The following is a 21,373-nucleotide window of genomic DNA, read 5'->3' as shown; positions in this document are numbered from 1 at the left end:
AAAGGCTGGAGAACTGCGTACCAGAGGTGGGCGCGGAAGACCAGACAGGCTTTGTCATGAGTAGGGAACTCACTGCGAACATCAGGCGGCTGACGAATGTAATAATGACCGCCCCCTCCCCCACCCCTAGCAATTGAACCCCTGGTGATCACTCTGCGAGACACAAAAGGCTGGAAGGGCATCCAGAGAGGAGACAGAGAGCACAGAGTCTCACTTTATGCGGATTACCTGCTCCTCTATGTCTCGAAACTGCAGGAAGGACTGAGAGCAACCATGCAGATCCTGAAAGAGTTTGGAACTTTCTCGGGTTACAAACTTAACCTGGGCAAGTGGGAGGCATGCCCGGTGAACCCAAACGCAGGAGGGACAGAGCTGGAGGGACTCCCATTCAAACTAGCCCCAAACAAATACCGCTACCTGGGGATCCAAATAGTCAGGAACGGAGCACAGATCCACAAGTAGAATCTGACCAGCCTGGCGGAGGAAGTAAAAAAGGACCTACAAAGGTGGCATGCTCTCCCGCTCTCCTTGGCGGGGAGAGTGCAGACGGTCGAAATGAACGTACTGCCGAGGTTCCTCTGCCTGTTCAGATCAATATCGATCTTCATGCCCAAGGCTTTCTTCCAACCAACACTGCAAAGGAGAAAGGATAGGGGAGGCATGGCCTTACCAAACCTACAATACTACCACTGGGCAGCCACGGCAGAAAGTATGAGAGGATGGGTACGCAAACCCAATACGGAATGAGTACGGATGGAGGAGGCCTGCTGCAAGGGGACGATCCACCGGGCCCTCGTCATGGCTGCACTTCCATCACCCCGACAGAATACACATGCTGCCCATTGGTGGTAGCCACACTAAGGAAGTGGAATCAAATGAGGCAACATTTTGGTCTGACCAAGATGTCTCCCATGGCCATCATCTGCAGAAACCACAAGTTCCCAGCAGCCATGCTAGACACCACTTTCAAGAAATGGAGACAGGATGAGGGAGGGACGCTGACAATCAGGGACATTTATATAGGAAACAGGTTAGCAACACTGGGAGAACTGACGGAGGAGCTGGAACAACCGACAGGGCAGGAACTTAGGCACCTACAAATAAAGCACTTCCTCCGCAAAGGGACAGTAGGATAACCCTATATAGTCAGCATGGCTTTGTGAGCGGCAGGTCATGCCTCACAAGCCTCATTGAATTCTTTGAGGATGTGACGAGACACATTGATGAAGGTCGGGCAGTGGATGTGGTGTACATGGATTTTAGTAAGGCATTTGATAAGGTTCCCCATGGTAGGGTCATTGAGAAAGTTAGGGGGCATGGGATACAGGGAAATTTGGCTCTCTGGATACAGAATTGGCTGGCCAAAAGAAGGCAGCGAGTGGTAGTGGATGGAAAGTATTCCGCTTGGAGGTCAGTGACCAGTGTTGCCCCGCAGGGATCTGTTCTGGGACCTCTGCTCTTTGTGGTTTTTATAAATGACTTGGATGAGGAAGTGGAAGGGTGGGTTAATAAGTTTGCCGATGACACGAAGGTTAGGGGAGTTGTAGATAGTGTTGAGGGCTGTTACAGGTTACAACAGGACAATGACAGAGCTGGGCTGAGAAGTGGCAGATGGAGTTCAACCTAATAAATGTGAAGTGATTCATTTTGGAAGGTCGAATTTGAATGCTGAATACAGGATTCTTGGAAGTGTGGAGGAACAGAGGGATCTTGGGGTCCACGTGCATAGATCCCTCAAAGTTGCCACCCAGGTTGATAGGGTTGTTAAAAAGGCATATGCTTTCATTAACAGGGGGTTTGAGTTAAAGGGCCGCAAGGTTTTGCTGCAGCTTTATAAAACCCTCGCTAGACCACACTTGGAACATTGTGTCCAGTTCTGGTCACCTCATTATAGGAAGGATGTGGATGCTTTGGAGAGGGTACAGAGGAGATTTACCAGGATGCTGCCTGGACTGGAGGGTATGTCTTATGAAGAAATATTGAGGGTGCTGGGGCTTTTCTCACTGGAGCGAAGAAGGAAGAGAGGTGACTTGATAGAGGAGTACAACGTGATGAGAGGCACGGATACAGTGGATAGCCAGAGACTTTTCCCCAGGGTGGAAATGGCTATCATGAGGGGACATCATTTTAAGGTGATTGGAGGAAGGTATAGGGGAGATGTCAGAGGTAGGTTCTTTACACAGAAGAGTGGTGGGTGTGTGGAATGTACTGCCAGCAGAGGTGGTGGAGTCAGAGTCATTAGGGACATTTAAGTGACTCTTAAACATGGACAGCAGTAAATTGAAGGGGTGTAGGTTAGGTTGACCTGAGATTAGGAAAAATGATCGGCACAACACCGTGGGCCGAAGGGCCTCTACTGTTCTATGTTCTAACCCAGAGCCCCTGAGACCACACTATTAGAGGACCTGATAGACACGGACAGAAACTGCGGGAAAATGCAGAAACACCTACTGGACAGGGCCCAAATGCCTTTGGGCGAGACCAGGCGGAAATGGGGAGACGAACTGGGGACAGAAGTGGATTGGGCTCTCTGGAGCGAAGCACTGAACAGAGCCAATTCCACCTCCACCTGCGCAAGGCTCAGCCTCATGCAGTTCAAAGTGGTGCAGAGAGCGCATCTAACCCGGTGCACGTTCCTTGGCAGAAAAATGCTTTTCACTCTACTCCGGTACATGTGACAAAGTTAACTTTGCGTCCAATATGACTCTTCTTTCTCCAAGTTGTATTGGACTTGAAATGTTAACTCTTCTTCACTCTCCACAGATACTGGAAGACCTGCTAAGTTTGTTTGTCCAGCACTTTGTTTTTATTTCAGATCTCCAGCATCAGTGGTATTTTGCATTATTTTTGTTTCATTATTTGCCCCCATTACCATTTTCTTTTCCCTTGGACTATCATTTCTTTTGTCACCCGAGATCTCCTGCTATCCTATTTAATTTTACCTATTAATCCCCACCACCTTTAATTAACCCAGTTGATGAAAGACCATCGACCTGATTGACTTTCTCTCTCCAAAGATGTGGCTAGAGCTGTTGAATATTTCCACTTTCCAGAATTCACGATATTTTGCTTTTGTGCTTTAAATGTCATTTGTTTTTAAAGGTTAATAATTAGCTGTAAAAAGATAGAACATATTTGATCAGGGAAACCAGATTTCTTAACCTGTTTTTGGCCTAACAACTAAAACTACCATCTACTCTTTTATCACGTTATGGATAAAAAAGGCACTTTACTATAAAGTTGAACATCTTAGTCAGTTGAAGATAACTAACAAAAACATGCAAATAGGCCATTATTTATTTCCTTATCACTTCAACAACCAGCTCACAATATAGAAAGCTCGATGATTTTCATTTGTACATCCTGCCAAGCGCTTGTAACTTAACTGGTGATGAAACCAAGTAGCAAACAGACAATACTTTACTCACTCAATTGTAAATATCAACTATTTTAAGCACAGTAGAAAACCACATACTTTTAAACCCAATGATACTGAAGAATTTCAAAATTGCTTTGAAAACCCAGCAACATATTTTGCTTGGCAGTTATGGCAGATGTTCAACTTTATGGTAAAATGCCTTTTTTATCCATAACGACAAATTGCCAAAGGCAATTTTACATTCTCAGCACTTCAATAATTAGTTACTATTCAGAGTGTGCTGTAATTGGTCATTTACAAGCATAAAAGGGCAAACCATAAATAAATGCTTGAATTTAGATTCACTGGGTTTACAAAGAACAAAGAAAAGTGCAGCACAGGAACAGGCCCTTCGGCCCTCCAAGCCTGCGCCGACCATGCTGCCTGTCTAAACTAAAATCTGCTACACTTCCGGGGTCCGTATCGCTCAATTCCCATCGTATTCGTGTATTTGTCAAGATGCCCCTTAAACGTTACTATCGTCCCTGCTTCCACCACCTCCTCCGGCAGTGAGTTCCAGGTATCCACTACCCTCTGTGTAAAAAAAAATAATTTTTTTTTAAAATTAAAAATTTTTTTAAAAAAACTTGCCTCGTACATCTCCTCTAAACCTTGCCCATCGCACCTTAAACCTATGCCCCCTAGTAATTGACCCCTTTACCCTGGGAAAAAGTCTCCGACTATCCATTCTGTCTTTGCCCCTCATTATTTTGTAGATCTCTATCAGGTCACCCCTCAACCTCCTTGGTTCCAGTGAGAACAAACCAAGTTTATTCAACCTCTCCTCATAGCTAATGCCCTCCATACCAGGCAACATCCTGGTAAATCTCTTCTGCACCCTCTCTAAAACCTCCACACCTTTCTGTTAGTGTGGCGACAAGAATTGAACACTACACTATACACAAGCTCTGTTCCAATTTTAGATTTCACATTATCTTGAGACATCAGAAAATGTCAGCATTTTGACCATTTTATCAGAGCTGAGAAGGCAAAGTGCAGGGCAGCAAACAGGCAGAGCAAGCTGGACAACAGATGTCAGAGTGGTTGCAGACAGGCATTACTAGATGTGTCAAGTTGTCACAAGACAAGGCAAGCGTGACATACCATAACAGCAAATCTAGGGTGGATTCTCCATTGCCCAACGCTGGTATTGGGATTCCTGATCGGGTGGAGACTGGCCCGTTGCCGGAGAAAACTGGTTCGGCATCGGGCACCAGACCTGTTGAAATGCTCCACTGCCCCGCCGTTTCCCACCCCAACCCACCATTGCATTTCACTGACAGGCAGGATGCGCCATTCACTAGCCAGGTGGGATGCTCTGGCCCCCCTCAGACAAAAGTCCCGCTGACGTGAATTGGTGCTCATGACTGGACGGGGGTTCACAAGTGGAACCTGACCAGTCTGACAAAGGAAGTCAAAAAGGACTCTCAGGAGGAGAGTACAGACAATCTAAATGAACATGCTGTCCAGGTGCCTCTTCCTACTTCGATCCCGCCCAATCCCCAAGGCCTTTTCAACTCACTGGACAGGTTAATCATGGTGTTTGTATTGGGGGGGGGGGCTCCCAAACCGACAGTATTACCACTGGGCAGCGACAGCGAAGAGAGTAATGGGACGGAGTAAGGAGCCAGAAGCCGAGTGGATGCGCGCAGATGGGGCCTCCTGCAGGGGGCCTCGCTCTGGGTCCTCACCATGGCGGTACTCCCATCCCCACCCAAAAAATACTCCAGCAGCCCAGTGGTGTCAGCCACCCTCCAGACCTGGAACCAGCTACGGCAACAATTCGGCTTGACCGAAATGTCCAAACAAGCCCCCATCTGCAATAACCATAGGTTCGCACCAGCACTCACGGACGCCACCCTTAAAAGGTGGAGACAGGACGGGGGGACATTGACAGTCAGGGACCTATACACCAACGGCAGGGTCACAACACTGGACAAAATGATGGAGAGATTCCAGATAGCTAAGAGTAACAAACTCAAGATACCTGAACCTTAAAAACTTCCTGCAGAAGGAGATAAGGACGTACCTGCGACCACCGCAACAGACGCTACTAGAAGAACTACTGAACGCAGACATTCCAGGTAGAGGAAACTGTAGCGACACTATACTGGACGCAACAAGGACGAAATGGGAGGAAGACTTGTGGTTCAAAATAGGGTGGGTACTCTGGAGCGAAGCACTACAGAGGGCCAACTCCACCTCCAAGTGCGCAAGACTCAACCTAACGCAATTAAAAGTGGTACAGAGCCCACTTTAACAAGAACCCGCCCACTTTAACAAGAACCCAAATGAGTAGGTTTTTCCTGGAGGTGGAGGACAGATGTGAATGGTGCTAAGGAGGCCTGACCAACCACGCCCACAGGTTCTGGTCTTGCCCCAGACTTGGTGTGTACTGGACAGCCTTCTTCGAGGCAATATCCAAAGTGGTGGGGATGAGGGTGGAGCCATGCCCGAAAGTGGTGGTCTTTCGAGTATCAGATTAGCCAGTTCTCTTCATGGAGAGGAGGCAGACGCCCTTGCCTTTGCCTCCCTAATTGCCCGCCAGAATCCTGCTCGGCTGGCGGTCAGCAGCACCACTTAAAGCTGCAGACTGGTCGTCCGTCCTATCTGAATTTCTCCAAATGGAGAAAATCAAATTTGCCATCCGAGGGTCGGAAGATGGCTTCCTCAAAACATGGGAGCCATTCCCCAGACTGTTCGTGGCCAACAAATAAATAAGTAGCCAAGAGCAAGTAGCCAAGACAAGATAGAAGAGAGGGAAGGGGGGTGGGGGCAAACACAACAGAAAAGGGGTGTAGCAGAGTGGAAGGGGGCGGGAGGGAAGGAAAACAACAGAGGGTAGCCAGAAGGGAGGAAAGAGAAGGGAACCTTCTGAGGGGGGGGGGGGGAAAGAGAGAGAGTGTAGGAACCGACAATGACCACAACAAGCACAGCAAGGCGAAGAGAAAGAAACACCAGGAAGGAGGAATGACAGACAGCCAATGCAGAGGCAAACGGACAGAAACAAAAAAGAAAACAGACCAAGAGATGCAAGCAACATCAGGGGCACCACTCAGATGCCCCTTCCACCCGGTTTTGTTTTGCTTGTTCTGTATATTTTTTTTAAAAGGGAAGATGGGGGGTTACTGGCATGTGTAATGACATTTTTACTGCTCATTTGTTATATACTTACTGGGTTTTTTTCTCCCTTTATTTTTAGTTTTCTTTTACTTCTTGATTTGATTTATTATTGTCATATGTATTAGTATACAGTGAAAAGTATTGTAGGTCCATTCAAAAGTCTGAGAAGCTGTCCTTCAGTCGGTTGGTACGTGACCTCAAACTTTGGTATCTTTTTCCTGACGGACGAAGGTGGAAGAGAGTATGTCCGGGGTGCGTGAGGTCCTTAATTATGTTGACTGCCTTTCTGAGGCAGCGGGAATTATAGATAAAGTCAATGGATGGGAGGCTGGTTTGCATGATGGACTGGGCTACATTCATGACCTTTTGTAGTTTCCTGCGGTTTTGGGCAGAGCAGGCTCCATACCAAGCTGTGATACAACCAGAAAGAATGCTTTCTATCGGGCATCTGTAGAAGTTGGGGAGGGTCGTAGCTGACATTCCAAATTTCCTTAGTCTTCTGAGAAAGTAGAGTAGTTGATGGGCTTTCTTCACTATAGTGTCAGCATGGGGGGGGACCAGGATAGGCTGTTGGTGATATGTACACCTAGAAACTTGAAGCTATCGACCCTTTCTACTTCGTTCCCATTGATGTAGACAGGGGCATGTTCTCCACTACGCTTCCTGAAGTCGGTGACAATCTCCTTCGTTTTGTTGACATTGAGGGAGAGATTATTGTCGTCGCACCAGTTCACCAGATTCTCTATCTCATTCCTGTACTCTGTCTCATCACAGTTTGAAATCAGCAAAGTTGAAAATAGAGTTGGAGGGGAATTTGGCCACACAGTCATAGGTGTATAAGGAATATAGTGGGGGCTGAGGACACAGCCTTGTGGGGCACCAGTGTTGAGGATGATCGTGGAGGAGATGTTGTTGCCTATCTTTACTGATTGTGGCCTGTGGGTTAGAAAGTTCAGGATCCAGTCGTAGAGGGAGGAGCCTAGGCCAAGGAGTTTGGAGATGAGTTTTGTAGGAATGAAGGTGTTGAAGGCTGAGCTGTAGTCGATAAATAGGAGCCTGACATAGGTATCTTTGTTATCTTGGTGTTCCAGAGTAGAGTGCAGGGCCATGGAGATGGCGTCTGCTGTGGACCTGTTGCAGCGGTAGGTGAACTGTAGTGGATCAAGGCAATCCAGGAGGCTGGAGTTGATTCGTGCCATGACTAACCTTTAGAAGCACTTCATGATGATGGATGTCAGAGCCACTGGACGATAGTCATTAAGGCACGCTGCTCGACTTTTTTTTGGTACAGGGATTATGGTCGTCTTCTTGAAGCAGATCAGATTGTTGCAAAGAGAGGTTGAAGATGTCTGCGAATACCCCCGCCAGCTGATCCGCGCAATACCCGAGTGCTCGTCCAGGTACCCCATCCGGGCCAGTGGCTTTCCGTGGGTTGACCTTCGAGAAGGCTGCTCTGACGTCTGCAGTGGTGATCTCAGATACAAGTTCATCCGCAGCATCTGGATGGAGGGCTCGCTCTCGCTGACCTCTTGCTCAAAGCAGGCATAGAATGTGTTGAGCTCATTAAGGAGGGGTATGTTGGAGCCGACGATTTTACATGCCTTCATCTTGTAGCCCGTTTTGTCTTGCAGACCTTGCCATAGACGGTGGGGATCCGTCTGGCTAGTCTGGGACTCAAGCTTGGTCCGGTACTGTCTTTAGATCATATCTGGCTTTCTTGTAGAGGTCAGGGTCGCCTGACTTGAACGCCTCAGACCTCGACTTCAGCAAGCAGTGGATATCCCTGTTCATCCAGGGTTTCCAGTTGGGAAACACACGGATTTGCTTCTTTGGCACACAGTCTTCTACACACTTACTAATTGGTTAATCACTGTAGTGGCGTACTCGTTCAGGCTGGTTGCAGAGTTTTTAAATACTGACCAGTCCACTGACTCAGTCCCATAGGAGATCATTCGATTCCTCAGACCAACAATGCACAACTTTCTTTGACGGATTCTCCCGCTTCAGTTTTTGCTTATAAGCCGGGAGCAGGAGCACAGCCTTGTGGTCAGATTTGCCAAAGTGTGGCGGGCGATAAGAGCGGTAGCAAAATTCTTTTTGGTTTCCGTGTGTGCATTTGTAAATATACCATGTATCAAACCCAATAAAAACATTTTTATTAAAAAAGCATCATGATTGATAGCTTGCTGGAACTTCAAAGCAGCGATTCAGATTATGTATTTTTATAGCTCTGCAAGGATCCATTAAGTCAGGGTAGCAGCTGTTTCTCTAATCACAATGAGTCTGCCTCTTTGTTCTTGATGAAAGAACAGCTGTGGGGGCTACACCTTCCCTTTCTAATTAAGCACACATTTGGGGAAGGAGGGTTCAAGGGGCAGGGGCGAGGTCCAGACGCGAGTGAGGAGGCAGGCACAGGCTGGAGGGGGAGGAGCTGGGAGGTGGGATAGCACGTGTGCAACCGGAGAGAGGAGAGTTTGTGTGCAAAAAGAGAGAATGCGTATCATTTCGAACGGGGAAAATTAAGATTGAAAAAAAAAAGTAAAACAGAGAGTTGATTGGAGGCAGAGGTCTGGAGCAATGATGAGATACGGATTTGCCTATCAGTGGAAACAAGTACTTTACATAACAAAGAGAAAACAATGGAAAATCTCAGCAGATCTAGCAGCATCTGTAAGGTGAGAAAAGAGCTATCATTTCGAACCCAGATGATCCTGTACGCTGGGTGCCATCCCGGGTCTGGATACCCATGGGGGGGGGCAAAGGCATTGGCAGGGCTCATGAGGGAGATGGGAGGAGTGGACCCATGGAAGTTTTTACATCGAAGTGATCGAGAGTATTTGTTTTTCTCGCCGGTGCACAAGGATTCTATTCAAGGATTGACTTTTTTGTGATGGGAAAGGCATTGTTGGCTGGGGTTACGAGTTCGGAGTATTCGACAATTGTGCTCTCGGATCATGCTCCGCATTGGATGAATGTGGTTTTGGAGAAGGGGCAGCCCAGAGGCTGGGGTGGAGAATCGATGTGGGGTAATTGGCGGACGGGAGCTTCTGTGACAAGATTGGGAAGGTGATTGTGGAGTATGTATGGTTTAATTGTTTGGGGAGGTCTTGCGGTCTGTGAGGCCCTGAAGACGGTGGTGAGGGGAGAGACGATCTCATTTAAGGCTAAGGTGGATAGGGAGGAGAGGGAGGAACGGCAACAACTGAAGAGAGAGATTTTGGAGGTGGATGGGAGGTATGCAGGGGACCCAGATCTCCTGGCAAAGAGGAAGGAGTTGCAGGCGAGATTTGACCTATTGTCCACCGGGAAAGCGGTACATCAGCTGAGAAAGGGGAGGGGAGCCATCTACGAGTACGGCAAGAAGGCAGACCGTAAGTTGGCAGGAGAGCTCCAAAGGGAGGCAGTGGCGAGGGAGATGGTGGTGGCTCCGACACAGATTAATAAAGCGTTGAGGAGTTTTACAGGGACCCGTGTAGGCAAGTCGCCGGAGTAGGAGCGGGAGATGAGGGAGTTTCTGAGTGGGCTGGAGTGTCCGAGGTTGCAAGAGGCAGAGAGAGCAGGTTGGAGGAGCTGGTGGGAGAGTAGGAGGTGAAGGTGGCAATTGGGATGATGCAGGAAGGGAAGGCGGCAGGACCCAATAGGTTTCAGGAAGAATTTTACACAAGATTTAAGGATAAACTGGTGCCTTTGACTGTAGGAATGTTTGAGGACACCATGAGTCGGGGTGTCTTGCCCCGAACAATGGGGCAGGCTTCCATCTCGCTGTTGTTAAAGAAGGATTTGGATCGGGCCAAGTGTGAGTCATATAGGCCGATATATCTGCTGAATATAGATGTCAAGACATTGGCAAAGATGTTGGCATTAAGGTTGGAAGTATGTCTCCCATGGGTCATTGGGGATGACCAGACAAGATTTGTGAATGGAAGAGTCATCCTCGAATAGGAGGTTGTTGAACATGGTGCTTTCTCCAGCGGAGGTGGGAGACAGAGGTGGTGGCGGCATTAGATGCGGAGGTGTTTTATCAGGTGGAATGGAGTTATTTGATGGTGGTATTGGAGACATTTGGGATTGGACCGAAGTTTGTGGCATGGGTACAGTTGTTATATAAGGAGCTGATGACGAACGTGCGTTCAAACAGAATGAAGTCAGGGTATTTTGCATTACATTGGGGTCCGAGGCAGGGATGTCCCATGTCCCACCCTTCTGTTTTGTTGCTGTACATTTCTGAGCCAAACACTTCGGTGGGACTATAATGGGGTTACTCCAGAGATTTGGGACGTTTTCAGGGTACAAACTGAAGTTAGGGAAAAGTGAGTATTTTGTGGACTATCTTCCAGGAGTGAGAGGAGATGGGGGCACTGCCATTTTGTCAGGCAGTGTCTCACTTTAGGTATTTGGATGGTGCAGGTGAACCGGGTTTGGGAAGGGCTTCGGAAGTTCAATTTCACTAGTTGTTTGGTAGGGAGTGTTCGAGCCGGGGAGGATGGATGCGGGGTTTTGGGGATGGGAGAGAGGGGGATTAAGGAAATGAAGGATCTGTTCCTGGGAGGGCGATTTGCGAGTTTGGAGGAGTTAGGCGAGACGTTTTGGCTGACGCAGGGTGAAAGTTTCAGGGATATGCAGGTGCGGGACGTTGCGAGGAAGATCTTTCCGGCCTTCCTGATAGTGACTGCCTCCCTGTTGCTGGAGGCGGTGCTGTCGGTGGGGTTGGAGAGGGTGGTCGTCTCGGCAATTTATGGGAGGATTTTGGAGGAGGACGGGATGTCGCGGGGGCAGGTTAAGGTGAAGTGGGAGGAAGAGTTGTGGGTAGTGATGGAAGAGGGTCTGTGGTATGAGGTATCGCGAGGGTAAACAAGCCTCGACTTTGTGCGCAAGGCTGAGGCTGACACAGCTGAAGGTAGTGTACAGGGCGCACCTTACAAAATCAAGGATGAGCCGGCTGTTTGATGGGGTGGAGGATGTCGGTGAGCAGTGTGGGAAGGACCTTGCGAACCATGTTTGATCCTGCCCGAAGCTGGAAAGGTTTTAGAGGACTGTGTTCAGCACCATTTCGGAGGTTTTACATGTGGGCCCGGAGCCTGGTCACCTAGATGCCATATTTGGGGTGTCAGACCGGCAAGAGGTGCAGGCGGATGCGGGGTCAGATGTTTTAGCCTTTGTTTCGCTGATTGCTCGTAGGTGGGTCTTGTTGGGGTGGAGGTCAACTTCTCCACCCTGTGCCTCAGCATGATGAAGGCACCTGGGGAAAGCCAGTTGGTGTTATAATTCTTAAAGGAACTATTAAATCCAAGACTGGGGAACAAGAAAAGCCGATAGGTCGGAGAGGTTTATAATCAGAGAAGGCCAAACAATAAGGGTAAAAATGTGTGTACAAATTGTACAGGGACAGAGTGACCAGCAGGTGGCTGCTGTGTTTAGGAATTTTGTATCTGAAGGGAAAATCTTTCCCCATGTAAAAAAACGGGATAGGGAAAGATTTTAAAATATTAAGAGAAACAGGAGCGAGTCAATCCCTAATGTTGTGGGATAAGGATATCTTGTCCAGAGGAATATTGAAGGAAGAGGTTCTGTCCAGCAAGTTCTTTACTAGATATGAAAATGAAATGAATGAAAATGAAATGGCTTACCAAAAAGGATACAATCCGATCAATGATCAAGTTTCATGTCAGGATTAATTAAAGAGGCCATGAATAATAGCCTGGAAATAAAACAGTACAAATCATCAGCATATCATCCAGTCACAGGGAGTATTAGAGAGGTGGCTTTGAAAACAATGATGAGAGGGTATAGTCAAGATTAACTTCACAAGTGGGACAAAGGGATTCCATTTTTTCTTTGCCATTAGCGATGCACCAAATGATTCTACCAGATTTAGACCTTTTGAATTGGTCTATGGACATGAAGTTAGAGGACTGTTGAAGTGAATCAAAGAAAAGGTATTCAGTAATAATTCAGATAACTACACTTTTGGACTATGTATCAAATTTCAGAGAATGACTGAATGGGGCTTGTGAGATGGCAAGAAAGCATTTAAAGACACCATAGCAGAGAATGAAAGCCATGGCTGATAGGAAAGCACAGGCTTGTAGTTTTGTAGCAGGGGAGAAAGTGTTGGTGAGATTACCTGTGTCGGGAGAACCACGACAAGCTAGATTTAATCGTATCAAATTGAATGAAAACAGAGCAAAGTAAATGATCTGATATGCACACCAGATAGAAATAAATCTTAAAGAGTGTGCCATATTAATATGCTTAATAGGTATTGGGATAGAGGAGATGAGGACAAGCATGAGGTCTTGAAAGTAATGAAGCAGGGAAAATGAGACAGGTTAAATTCTGACAATGACTTCCTTCCAATTCATTTGGGTAATGAGGAAGTACTGAAAAATTTACAAAACCGGTCTAGTTATCTTCCAGACAAGATCCGAGGTGAATTGGAAGAGTTACTGCACTCTTCTAAATGGATTTGTGGGAATAAATTAGGCAGAAAGGAGATAGTGAGGCATGATGTGGATGTGGGAGAAATGAAGCAGCATCTATAAAGTTTAAATTCAGAAAGGTTATCACAAGTACAGAAAGAAATTTAATATACGCTCCAAAATGATATTACTGAACGGAGTTCTGGTGATTGGAGCTCCCCTATCGTAAAGGTGACTGGATAGAGCACAATGACGGTGTGTGGATCACAGGAAAGTGAATACCGTCACCAGCAGGGATTTGTTTCCTGTACAATGGTTTGAGGATTGCATTGAAAGAGTTGGGCAGTCTAAATTGATCACAAAAAATAGACTTGCTAAAGGGCTATTTCCAAGTATCTTTGCCTGTGAAGGCAAAAGAAATCTCAGCATTCGTGACACGGACAATTTAAAGTTATGCGTTCAGCATGAAGAATGCACCCGCAACATTTCAGAGACTAACGATTAAAAAGGACCCGGGTTTGATTCCCGGCTTGGGTCACCGTCTGTGCGGAGTCTGCATGTTCTCCCAATGTCTGCGTGGGTTTGCTCTGGGTGCTTTGGTTTCCACCCACAGTCAAATGTGCGGGTTAGGTGGGTTGGCCATGCTGAATATCCCCCAGTGTCCAAAGGTTGGGTGGGGTTACTAGGTTACTGGGACAGGGTGGAGGTGTGGGCTTAAGTCGGGTGCTCTTTTGACAGCCGGTGTAAAGCCAATGGGTCTAACGGCCTCCTTCTGCATTGTACATTCTATGATTCTGTGAACTTATTCAAGGTCTCAGTCTCTGTGCAGTGTACATTCACTATTTAGTGATGGTTACTCGAAGTTGGGAAGAACATCTGCAAAACTTAAAAAGAACTGTTTGAATGCTTAAAGGAAGCTAATCTAGTCATGAATTTAAAAAAAGGCAATTCACTAAAGCTTACATCTTACAAGAGGTGATTTTAAGGTTTCTGGGAATGAGTGGATTTGATCGTTACCTTCGTACCAAACTTCAGCAGTGTGGTATCACCACTAATAGAACCTTTGAAGAACAATAAATTTAACTGGACGGAGGGCTGCCAAACTGCATTCCAACATTTGAAAACTGTGTTGACAACAAAGCCAATGTTAGCTGTACCAAATTATGACAGTTTAAATGGTCTATAGATGCTCCTGACATTGGTGTGGGAGCTGTGTTGTTACAAGATGAACGTGGTCTTGAGAAGCTTGTGGGGTATTTCTCCAGGAAATTAGATAATCACCAACAAAAATATTCGACAATTGAAAGACAGACTAAGTTTGGTATTGCAACATGAGATTTATGTTGCCAGTAATCCAGCAGAGACAATCATATAAAAAGTAAAGTCACCATAGTCCCAGATGACCATAGGCTACCTTCCCCATAGGAAGAGCTGAGTGGTGGTGATTTAACCTGAGGATCTCCACACCTAAATCAAGGGGCAAGGTTGATAGGTGGGCCTTTATGAATAACCTCATGTCGGTGTCGGTGCCCATTGATCGTCGGGCCATCCTCTCTGAAGGAGAACCTCCTTCCTTCCGCGGCCCTGCAAGATCCGTCCACCATCTTCTTGCGGGGCAGACTTAGAGAGGACGGCAACCACGCATGCGCGGATGACGCCAGTTATGCGGTGCCGGCCACGTCATCTATGCAACGCCGCCTTTACGCGGGCGACAAGGCCTGGCGCGTGTAGATGACACAGCCCCGATCCTAGCCCATTGTCAGGGCCTGAATCGGTCGGGATCGGGGCCGTTTCACCCCGTCGTGAACCTCGACGGTGTTCACGATGGCGCGGCAGTGGAGAATCCCGCCCGGGGTGTTGGCTCCATATATACCCTTGGTAGCACTGAAGAAGCCTTGTGCTTGTCGAAGAGGAGTTGCAGCTCCATAGCTTTCTCACTCTACCATTGGTTCTTGATTTCCCTAGTTCTCCTTTCTATCTCCGCTTTGGCTGATTTGATGAGCTCTCCTCTTTGTCTTCGGTTTCTGTCATTTTGCCACGCCAAACAAAACCAATTCGACAAGTAGCGGAAAGATCTCCGCGCAGAGAGATTTCCTCTCCTAGTCGATGAGGTCTTGGATGGTATGGTCGTTCTCGTTGAACCAGTCTTGGTGTTTCATTTTCTGATCTTGTAGCTGATGGTTTTTTCCAGTTTGAGATGACGACTGTCTTCAGCTCTTTCCAGTTTCCCTCCACTCATTAGTGGACACTTTGGAGAAGGCATTGTTGGAAGTTCACTAGCATGCTTGGCTCTTGAAGCCGCTCAGTGTTGATTGTTTTTCTGAGCAGTTTCTTCATCTTCCGCTGTTTCTGGCAGAGTTTGATTAACATAGAGGAGTGGATGTGCCAGTGGTCTGTCCAGCAGTCATCTGCACTGATCATGTCTTGGTGATGAGGGCATCCTTTTGGTCTTGGATGATGATGATGAAGTTGAGCATAATCCAGTGCTGTGACCATGGATATTTCCAGGAAGACTTGAAAACTGTTTTGGCGGAACAGTGTGGTTGTGATGACGAGCTGGTTTCCTTGCATTTGAGAAGGAGAAGCCAGTTGGGAGTTGCAAATCCCAACTCTTTCCTTTCCGATGGTTCTTTTCCAGAGTTGGGAGTCCATAAGACATAGGAGCGGAAGTAAGGCCATTCGGCCCATCGAGTCCACTCCACCATTCAATCATGGCTGATTTCAACTCCATTTACCCACTCTCTCTCCATAGCCCTTAATTCCTCGAGAAATCAAGAATTTATCAACTTCGGTCTTAAAGACACTCAACGTCCCGGCCTCCACCGCCCTCTGTGACAATGAATTCCACAGACCCACCACTCTCTGGCTGAAGAAATTTCAACTCATCTCTGTCCTAAAGTGGCTCACCTTTATTCTAAGGCTGTGCCCCCGCATCCTAGTCTCCCCTGCTAATGGAAACAATTTCCCTACGTCCACCCTATCTAAGCCATTCATTATCTTGTAAGTTTCTATTAGATCTCCCCTCAACCTCCTAAACTCCAATGAATATAATCCCAGGATCCTCAGACGTTCATCGTATGTTAGGCCTACCATTCCTGGGATCATCCGTGTGAATCTCCGCTGGACCCGCTCCAGTGCCAGTATGTCCTTCCGGAGGTGTGGGGCCCAAAATTGCTCACAGTATTCTAAATGGGGCCTAACTAATGCTTTATAAAAGCTTCAGAAGTACATCCCTGCTTTTATATTCCAAGCCTCTTGAGATAAATGACAACATTGCATTTGCTTTCTTAATTACGGACTCAACCTGCAAGATTACCTTTAGAGAATCCTGGACTAGGATTTCCAAGTCCCTTTGCACTTCAGCATTATGGATTTTGTCACCGTTTAGAAAATAGTCCATGTCTCTATTCTTTTTTACAAAGTGCAAGACCTCGCACTTGCCCACGTTGAATTTCATCAGCCATTTCTTGGACCACTCTCCTAAACTGTCTAAATCTTTCTGCAGCCTCCCCACCTCCTCCATACTACCTGCCCCTCCACCTATCATCGGCAAACTTAGCCAGAATGCCCCCAGTCCCGTCATCTAGATCGTTAATATATAAAGAGAACAGCGGTGGCCCCAACACTGAACCCTGCGGGACACCACTCCTCACCTGTTGCCATTCCGAACAAGAACCTTTTATCCCAACTCTCTGCCTTCTGCCTGACAGCCTGGTGTTGAAGTCCCCACGGAGGGTGATCTTATCTTCCTTAGGAATGTTGGACAGTATGCTGCCCAGGGTAGAGTAGGGGTCTTCTTTGGACTCATTGGCATCAAATGTGGGCGCATAGATGCTCTCGACTGTTGCCCACTGGCCTCGGCAGGTAGTAGACGGAGAGTCAAGAAACGCTCATTGATGCTTACAGGGAGCTTTGAAAGTCAGTTGACGAGTTTGTTCTTGATGGCAAATCCAATTCCATGTGTCCTGGACTGATAGTTCGGTTTTCCTCTCCAGAAGATGCAACCACCGCCATCATCCCTCAGCTGCCCTTTGCTTGCTCTTCTGGTCTCTTACAGGGCAACAACGTGAATGTTTAGGTGCCCGAGTTTACAGACAATAAGGACAGTTCTACCTTCCAGTCGATTGTTTTACTCATTATCTAGGAGGGTTTGTACATTCCAGGTTCCCAAATGGAGTTTTAACTTTGATTTTCTGACCGCAGATAGATGAGCTCACTGGATGAGGTTTTCCAGTCAGGTTAGGAATGGAAGAGGCTTTAGGGCAACTTTTCCACATGCAGCGTGGATCCTGAAGAGGACTGCTCAGTCATGAAGAAAGTTGCCAAAACGCTCATGTTCCTATTCTAAGAATCAAACTCCACCACGTATGTGCTGGTCCGAAGCTAGGGACTTCCAGATCTCATGGCTCTGTCCCCATCCCCTCTCACTAATCACCGCAGGGTTCGTCTGTGTCAGGGGTGTATTAGCTTCCTCTAGGTAGATGCCTGATGCGAGACATCTTTTAACGTGGGTATGTGTTGCACATGAGCAGACACACGGTTCTTGAAAGAGAGTAGGCGGAGTTCCAGTGGCAAAGGAACCTCGATGACTGGAGATTTCCCTATTGCTACAGCCGTCATCCGCCATCACAGCCATGATACAAGTATCTTCTGCCTGATCCACTGTTCAGCACTTGTTTTGGATTGTGCTTTGTCTGGTTCCTCACTTCTGACCTTACCATCATGGGTGGTTCTGCTCGGAGTTTAAGACTCCTAACTGTTTGCTCGGAGGATCAATGGAATGTTCATGCCTCTCCATCACGGCATGGTGGCAATCCAAGGATAAGTGTGGATGCTTTATCATGAGCAAAAAAAAGAGCCTATTTGGAACATTGGGTGTAAATACTCTGGGGTATATTTTATGTCAATGCATGCTTTTTAAATGTTTGTAATGTTGATAAGGTCGAACCAATAAGAAATGGTTGAGAATGGCCTGCACGGTGGCGCAGTGGGTTAGCCCTGCAGCCTCACGGCGCCGAGGTCCCAGGTTCGATCCCGGCTCTGGGTCACTGTCCATGTGGAGTTTGCACATTCTCCCAGTGTTTGCGTGGGTTTCACCCCCACAACCCAAAGATGTGCAGAGTTGGTGGAATGGCTACGCTAAAGTGCCCCTTAATTGGAAAAAAATTAATTGGGTACTCTAAATTTATTTTTTTAAATAAATAAATAAAGAAATGGGTGAGAAATGAAATTGTCTTTCAAATCAAGTAAAACGGAGTTGCTTAGAGGCATGAGGTCCGGAGCAATGATGAAATGCAAATTTGCCTAGCGTTGAAAACATGTGACTAGAGAAAACAATAGGGCAATAGAAGTGGCAACTTCAAAGTGGACAGATAAAGAAATTGGCACATACCTGCCAAAAAGCCAACTCCACAGGATGAATAACAAATGGGAAAAAAAATGGTATAACTGTAGAACACTAAGAGACAGCTTACATCAGAACTGTAGAATGTTGCAGATATAGTCTCCCAAAAGAAGCACCCATTTTCCACATTAGCTAAACCTGAAGACCATTTCCCAGACGTGGACCTTAACCTATTTCTGATAATTATTTAGAATTTGAATCCCTACAGTTCAGAGGGAGGCCATTTAGCCCATCAGGTCTGCACCGACCCGCAAAGGGCACCCTACCTCGGCCCAGCCTGCACCTCCCCACTATCCGATCCCTGTAACCCCACCTAACCTGCACACATTTGGACATGAAGGGACAATTTAGCATGGCCAATCCACCTAACCTGCACATCTTTGGATTGTGGGAAGAAACCGGAGCACCCGGAGGAAACCCACACAGACACGGGGAGAAAGCGCAAACTTCACACAGTCACCCAAGGCGAGAATGGAACCCGGGTCACTGGTGTTGAGGCATCAGTGCTAACCACTCTGCCACCGGATTTAGCTTAAAATTGGATGTTGTTTGGGAAAAAGGGTGTCTCAGAGTTTAGGGCAAAACCCAAGTACTTTGGGCACCAAGGGCTTGTTTCATGTAAAATTGAGAGTATACAGTAATCAGTATACTTAAGGGCCATAGCACATTATTGTCCTTCTTGTTGTGTGTGTGTCTTTCTTTTAAGTTGATAAATATTAATAATTTAAAATTTGATTCTGTATATTTCCATCTGTTGCACAAGAATAGAATGTGGTTTAACTCCAAGAATGTTTTGCAGGGGTTCTGTCAGTGAGGGCAAAACGATTCTGCGGTTGGAAAACAGTCAAGCACTGGTCAAGCGCTCATCATGCAGCCGGCAGGTAGACAAGGAATTGGAGTCAAAAAGGAAGATTAAGACTAAATAGAACAATTAATTTGCATTAAAAAAAACAGAATCAGCAATTTCTTTAAAGCAGAATTTTGTCAATTTTTGCCTTCATTAATATTGCTTGTTTTGCCAAATATGGAAGAATTTCTTCGCATTGTCAAATATTTAACCCTTTCCAAGAGAATACTTATCAGCTATGTGTGAACAATGTCAATTTTCACTATTTCACAGTTTTAGCTCAACTGGAAAGCAAAATATAGTACCTGCAGTACAGAAACCCCACTTTACTTGCTGTTGCAGAGACATAAATGTTTCAAATTATATAGTGTAGAAAAATGCTTCCTCATTTCTTGTCTATATCTGAAAACTTAAGCTGTCAAAAAAGGAAGTAACACATGTTGTGAGTCATACTTCTCTTTCACCCTGATCAATTTCTCACATTTACTTTGTTACGTACATTTAACTGCATTGATTTAAAATAAGTTATGATATTGATACAGGCTAAAATAATTCAGTTCAGGAAATAGAATTGAAATTCACACAAAACAGTTCATTGGTCATTGCAGTTCAGTAAGACTGCCAAATGTAATGATCAGACATGTTTTGAAAAACTGTACTTCCACTTATTTCCATATATTTACTTAGCAAGTTCCAACATGTAATTAGTTTCTTCTAAAGTTAAGCAAACCAGCAGCTTTGCAAAATAAAAGCAAATTACTGCGGATGCTGGAATCAGAAACAAAAACAGAAAATACTGGATAATCTCAGCAGGTCGGACAGCATCCATAGAGAGAAGGGAGCTAATGTTTCGAAACATTAGCCCTTCTCTCTCCACAGATGCTGTCAGAACGGCTGAGATTGTCGGCATCACTACTTTGCACTGGGCTGCACCTTTGCCAAACCTGATCCACTTGCCAAATCTGATCCACTATTTTGAAACAAAGTGACAATTTGCAGGCTGGCATAACCATCTATTATCCCTCTTTAATAGGCTCAAAGCTCAACTTTCAAATCATTTTAAAACCTTTTACACAGAATTTCTCAACAAAGTTCCATCATACAAGAGATCACCTATAAACTGATCCATCCTACCGTAGCACCACTACAATGAAATGTTTTGTATACTGGAGCAAACAGTTTATTCTGAGAATATAACTGGTGATCATTGACATGCACTAGGTACCTTCGGCACCAGGTGCTGGGATGGTGTTGGTTACAGAATGTGTCTATTAAAGTCTTTGTAATCTTTTGTGTGTTAACAGTAAGTCTCTATTAGCTCCTTGTGACAATATGCGAATATACAGTAAAAGGTTACAGCCAAGGAACTATCTCCATGTCCCTGTTCAACACCATGTGTCTTTTAGATCATTGTAAGCAGTACTGTCCTCAGTCCCACATTAACCCTGTATGTGCCAGACCCTTATACTACACCAAGTATACATGCCAATCTAGAAAACTAGCAACAGCAGATCAACACCTTCAAGAAAAAAAGCTCCCCCCCGCCCCCCGTGCGGCACAATGGCATTGTGGTTAGCACCATTCCTCACAGCGCCAGAACCCCGGGTAGAATTCTAGCCTTGGTTTGATTCTCTGTGGAGTTTGTACATTGTCCCCATGACTGGGTGGATTTCCTCCAGGTGCTCTAGTTTCTTCCCACAGTCCAAAGATGTGCAGGTTAGGTGGATTGGCCATGCTAAATTTGCCCTTGGTGTCCAGGGATGTGCAGTTTGAATGGGGTGCTCTTTCTGCATTGTCGGAATTCCATATTGAGGCTGCACAGTGGCACACTGGTTAGTACTGCTACCTCACAGCGACAGGGACCCAGGTTAAAGTCGGCCATGGGTGACTGTTTGTGGAGTTTGCACATTCACGTGACTGCATGGGTTTCTTCCGGGCGCCCCGGTTTCATCCCACAGTCCAAAGATGGTCAAGTTAGGTGGGGTTACGGGGGGTGGGGGGGGGGTGTAGAGTGCTCTTTCAGAGTCTCGGTGCAGACTCAATGGGCCGAATGGCTTCCTTCTACATAGAATAAAAGCAAGTACAGCACAGGAACAGGTCCTTCAAGCCTACACCGACTATGCTGCCCGTCTAACCCAAAACCTTCTACACTTCCAGGGTCC

The 21,373-nt window shown here is 46.3% G+C and overlaps 1 protein-coding gene across 5 annotated transcripts in view; it reads right to left on the bottom strand.

The window, feature by feature from the left end:
• Positions 1 to 21,373, bottom strand: part of pcmtd1 (protein-L-isoaspartate (D-aspartate) O-methyltransferase domain containing 1) — an 87,801-nt gene that overhangs the window by 55,601 nt on the left and 10,827 nt on the right. Inside the window, exon 3 of one of the 5 annotated variants that reach the window (XM_072467788.1) lies at positions 19,517 to 19,626. The exons of 3 other annotated variants lie outside the window; for them this stretch is intronic. The gene's annotated coding sequence lies outside the window, so the exon portion shown is untranslated. Of the gene's footprint in view, positions 1 to 12,168; positions 12,240 to 19,516; positions 19,627 to 21,373 lie in introns of all 5 variants that reach the window. One more of the 5 variants, XM_072467789.1, reaches the window with a different exon arrangement.

Source organism: Scyliorhinus torazame, chromosome 11 (genome assembly GCF_047496885.1).
Source record: "Scyliorhinus torazame isolate Kashiwa2021f chromosome 11, sScyTor2.1, whole genome shotgun sequence".
In the NCBI taxonomy this organism is placed as follows: domain Eukaryota; kingdom Metazoa; phylum Chordata; class Chondrichthyes; order Carcharhiniformes; family Scyliorhinidae; genus Scyliorhinus; species Scyliorhinus torazame.
The sequence above is the reverse complement of the archived record's forward strand: the minus strand, read 5'-3'. Positions and strand labels throughout refer to the sequence as shown.